The sequence below is a fragment of the Molothrus ater genome, chromosome 1, assembly GCF_012460135.2.
Source record: "Molothrus ater isolate BHLD 08-10-18 breed brown headed cowbird chromosome 1, BPBGC_Mater_1.1, whole genome shotgun sequence".
Taxonomy (NCBI): Eukaryota; Metazoa; Chordata; class Aves; order Passeriformes; family Icteridae; genus Molothrus; species Molothrus ater.
In genome coordinates, this window is record NC_050478.2 from 28,680,585 (window position 1) to 28,686,496 (window position 5,912).

Genomic DNA, 5,912 nt, shown 5'->3' on the forward strand with positions numbered 1-5,912 from the left:
GAGGAACCAAATCTTTACATACCTTCACAAAATCTGACAACTATTTTCTTAGTGTATTTATCACTCAGTTTTACAACTGTTCTCCAGTAATGAAATAAATTACGTCTTGCCTAAATTATATACAAAACCGTGTCAAAAAACCTTACAAAAGTTATCTACTGCTATGCTCTATTTGTGTAGCCAATCACCAAAAAGAGGAATATAGGAATTATAAAAACAGCAATTAAAAATTAAATATCCTATGAGATATCAAAGTTCCCTTATTTATTGTAACTCTCTCTTTTCCCCCCCTTCCTATTCATGGCTACTTTACAAGGCAATTTCAGCTTTTTTTTTAAAAAAAAAAAAATATGTCTACTCCCTTAAAGTAATACAATTTTTTTCTACAGGACAATAGGACAGGAAGAGGCCTAAGGTGGGAGTACTTTTCTCTGGTCCATGGACCAACTTCCACAGAATCACTGAACTCAATGTCTAAGGAAATACATGAGTGGCCCAGGCATGAGATTTCAAGTGTACCTAACCCAGTTCTGTAATGTTATCCTATGTACAGCCATTTTGGATGCTATAGGATTAGAGGATGTTGCTGATATACAGGAGAACACCACGAATCCAAAAGAAAACTAATTTATTTAGATATCAACATGATATCCAGAACTGGCTCCTGATGGCCTTCTGGTCATAAACCATAGGACTCTTAGGCTTTCTGGTCATAAAATGAAGACCTTTTTTTATATCCTGAACCCCACTTTGTCTTGAAAGTGGGTAACTGGGACAGGTTATGTAACCAGAGGCTATCCCACATTTATGCACATAGCCTGCTCCACATGTTCCAGAGGAAGGATGGAGGCACACACCACCCAGCCAAGTGACAGGATGGGGACTGAATGTACAGCTTGCAAAGACTTCCAGATAGAAAACATCTTTCATTCCCTTCCTCCTGCCCATAGAAAAGAGACTATTCAGGGTATGGAATAAAACAAAGACAGGATAAGAGAGGCCCTATGAGAATCCACATGCCCCAGAAAGGGACAAAACTCAAGCAAGCTAATAGAATTCACATATGAACTTCCACCTTCAGACAGTGGCTAGAGTCACCTCAGCTGGAGCCAAAGCCATCCTTTTAAACTGTTTTCAATTCTTAACCCAAACATCAGGGTACTTCCCCAGGTAAAAAAGTCTGCTTGTATTAACAATTATCATGGTACTGTACTTATCTGGAATTGGTGCCATTTAGTGCCATGCAAATCATTCCAACACTAACCCTTTGAAACCAAGGTAAGAACCTGAAATCTCACTAAGCAAAGGATTCAAAGGAAAAAAAGTCATCAGGTCAGAGTAGAATTCTGCCTAAGAAGGAGTTTTGGGTTCCAGAAAGAAGAGCTCTGCACAAGATCTCTTAGGTATAGAAGACTGAAAAAACCAAACCAGAAACAAAAAACCCCAAACAAACTGCCCAAAAAACCAGACCACCACCACTACCAACATAATCCAGCAAAACAAACAAAAAGGAGATTTTGAAATTACTATTTAGCTCCATGCAGTGTAATTCTACAGTATAACAGAAAAACCTTGGGATGGACAGTATTTCTCAACCTGGGGGATTGTTTAATAACTTTCCAATTTCTTAAAAATATTAAGATAATATCAAACCAAAAGGATTTTTTCCCCTAGACATGTATCATTTTGAGGAATATTCTGCAGCAGACTGTGACTTCTGACCTGAATCCAGCAGAAAATCAGCAAGTCCATAAAGATGAACCTGGACAATCCAGTCTGAAAACAAGATCAAAGTTAGGGTTGGAGAGTTAGTTTCTTAATTAAGGCAATTTGAGTAAAAATAACGAAGGCGGAAGTCACATTTCTGCAAAAGCAATTTGGCAGAAGGGCTAGCCCTCTTCTTTATAGTACTTCAGATGAAAAAGGAAGACGCTATTAGTTGCTTTCTTTGTTAAGTGTTTGAATTGAAACCTTAGTGCCACTCGTTTACTATTTGCCAGTAGCGCTGAGTGAGTAATTCTCTGCCTGTAATTTCTTCTACTAAATTAGCCTCTTTTTCTTCCCATGCAATATCCATCAGCAGATCATGATTTTCTCATTTAAACGTACTCAATAAATATGTCTGAATTTTACCCTGCAAACAGATTGCAAATATTTGAAATTCAAGCTGCATCATTTATTTAGGATTGGTAAATCAGGTCACACTGTTTGTTCTCTCTGGTGAAGTAGTGTGAGGAACACTACTTCCTGTGCACACAATTGTGTGTTCCTCCTTAAAATCAGACTTTCATAAACGCTCATGTGAAATTAAATTTGCATTATTGCTTTTTATATGCCTTTCTGCTTAAAGTAAATCTCAATTGATTGTTCTTTCATCAAGAAGCAAATTTGAATGGACTCTGTGTGACTATGGGTAAAGAGAATTCATTTAAGAACTTTAGTGATTTCTTGTGGACATTTTTTTATATTATTCATGCCATGTTTGTTTATTTACAAAAGATGAATTAGATGAAAAAGGCCTTCAGTCTTTAAAATGTCTTTACAAAAGACATAAAAATACCAAAAATAACAAAAAAGATAAAAATAAATATTTCCAGTATTCAAAGAGGGGACTGCTGAATCATACAGCAAATTTGGCAAAAGCAGAAAAACAGGAAAATCCCATCACTCCATTTTGCACCATTAATCAAAAAACACAATTTAACAAGCCAGGAATAAGCTCCAATCTACAGTTTTTGTTTTCTTTCCCCAGAGCAACAGGATTCTGGTTAAGGAGGTTCCTTGTGGACCATAATTGCTATGCTGTTTGCAAATGTTGGTATAATTTGGAAGTGTAAAATTATTGTCATGTGATGGTTCCATGGATTCAGCTAGTCCACTGTTGAATGGATAACAAGCAAAAAGAATAAAAGAATATTCCAAGATGTGGTCATTTATTTTTGCAGGGGTTTAATTATTATAAATATAAGCATGCATTTTCTAAGTATTTTGATAATTTAGAGAAACAGATTTTCTGTGAGAGAACTGGGGAGAAAGGAGTGGTTATACACAGCTAGTGAGTGGCATCATGGAAAAGCTCATAAATAAATAAAATAAGCATGAACACACACAGGGCAGCTGTCCTAGTTCCCAGCTTCTCAGATGTCTCTTTTCTACAGGCCTTCTCTCCCCCTTTACTCCTCCTGACCGCAGCCAGCTCCTTGCTTTACCTTTAAAGCAGCCATTGCTTAAGCCATCTGACAGATCAGCCTAACCCAGCTTTTAAATAAGCAAAGGCAAACTTGACCACTCTCCCTTCTAGCCAAGAGGGCAGACAGACTCTCCAGTAACTGTGCCAGGCACATAAAACCCATATAGAATACTTACTTTTCAAAATTACAGTCATCAAGAATATTCAATTTGCTCTACCAAAATGCTGACCTGATGTAGACTCCCACAGTATAATACTGTGCACTAAGGGTACGCATTTCAGCATTCTTTACGCAGAATTCTATGGGCCAAAAAAAACCTCAAGTAGAAAACTGTAGTTCTTAATTAGTTCTTAGGCCCAAAATCTGTCCTGTCCCTCATTCAGGAGCAATCTTTGACTTGATATCATTCAGGCTCTGTGGAGCTTAAGTCCCTCATCCAGGCACAGACCAATTCATGGCCTTTGTCTTTCAGTATTTTTATTTAAAAGTTGCTATTTAGCTGTTGACACATATTATATTTCAATATTGTCCCATTCTGAAGAACCAAAACTGTCCCAAGTCCAGAAGCACCAACACAAATATTGAACAAACCACACCCCTACTCAACACCAAAGCAATTGTCTAAATGTAAGTGGTTTAATGAACAATATCCCAAGCAGAGTTTCAGAAGAACATATAGGATAATAATAATAATAATAATAATAATAATAATAATAATAATAATAATAATAATAATAACCATAATGTTTTGCAAACCATAATTTTTTAACAAAGCTGATTAGCACAGCTTCGTACCTAAAATAAATTGATAAATTGATAAATCCATGAAATGAAATGTCAGGTTTCTATCTGCTTATAATATTAAAAAAGATTATCCACAGAACCAGAAATACACAGAAAGCCAGAAACATATATATATATATATATATATATATATATATATATATATATATATACATATCTATAGCTAGATATCTCTATCTATCTATCTATTGATATATATATATCTATCTTAGCATTTCTGGCTTTCACATGTTTTTGCATAATGATAGGGCTAATATAACGTAACAAATCCTAAACTGTTTTCACAAGGAGTGGAAAAAAGATGTGTAAAAGTATGCTCTGTCTTGCTTCCTTCTGTTCACAATGTATCTAAATACAACAAATGGTGTTCTTGCTCTTTCTGTCTGTTTCTCAATCTGTTTGGAAAGTAGCCATCATTCTGCAGCCAACCATAATATTTGACACTTCCTGACATCATGAAAGCCACCATCTGTCTATCATTGAAGCCCTGTACTTTTTAAAGACTGTTTGGCTTGATCTTTAATGAAGATTCACTGTGAATGCACAGATCAGTTTAGATAGAAAACTGGAGAAGTCTGACAAAAAGACTGTGCAAAATCATGTTTTAGTTAGATTCAGACACAAAACAAAAGGAATAACAAGACCTTCTTGCAGATACCAAAGAAAAATTTCAGTTCACTTTCAGTAAGTCCAAGGTCCAAATTCATCATGGAAAGTTTGGAACATAAAACCAAATTGAGACAAAAATTTAAAATTATCCAAAAAGCAGTTTACCTACCTGCACCTAACTAGTTTTCAAATATGGACACACATCCAGTGTTTGCAAGAGACAAAAAATATATAATATGCTATTCATTGGAAATCACCATGCAATTTCATATTTAGCTGTTTCTATTTTCAACATCCAAAAAGCAGGTTTTCTATGGTTTTGGCTTGATACGTAAGTTTTAACGACCCTTAAATACCAAAAATATAGAAATCTCTGTTTTGTAAATATGTGCAAGGAAAGCATAGGGGTTTCTTTTTCTCCAGGACATATCTTATCAGGGAAATTTATTCCCTGTGATATTTTAAGGCATGTGTTTTTACCATGATTTTTGCACAAAACAGTGACTCAAGGTGTAACATCTCTACTTGCTTTACTTAGAACAGATTTAGATGCAAACCTTTAGAAATCTGACCTGAAAAACCATGACCTTTGAATACCCCATTCTCTGTTTCCTTCATCTAAAAATTAATTCAAGTGTCTCCACATGGCTACAGAGGCCGAATGCTCCATACAGCCTTCAAATCTTCTATAGCCTTATTTATCTACAGCTCCCACACAAAACCCATTCATGGATAGAGGGCCAAGACCCTTGTCCCCTTTGGCTACCAACTCTCCTCTCCTCCTCCTCCACCAGTCTGCCCTCCTGTTTTCTGATGCTGAGAATGGAGATGAAGCATTTCCTGTGCTTTTCTCAGCATGGCAGCAGTAAATGTGGCTGGTCCTTCAGCAAACAATTCAGGTCAGGAGAGAGCACTGTGTACAAGATGTGTGGGGGCTAACACCCTGCAACCACCACCAGTCTCACAGGGTGACAGTGAAAAAGCAGCATTCAACAGGCCAGAAAGCTGCTTGAGGTCCCAGAAAGAGCTTCTAGAAAAGAGATGCAATGCACTTCTTACCACTACTACCTCTGCAAAACATCGCTGCTAAGGTTGAAATTAATAGGCATGAGGGCATGAAAGGAAAATGCCTTTCTTCTTGACAATAGATGGCTATCATAATAATTATTATTTTCATTTTGGTAATTATCTCAGAGCTAACCATAATAATTCCCATAGCAAGCATTGAAATGTGGTCCTGAATTTTGCAGTAAGGACAAATAAGAAGCAATATGGTCTGAGTATGTGTCCAAATCCTATTTTCAGCCC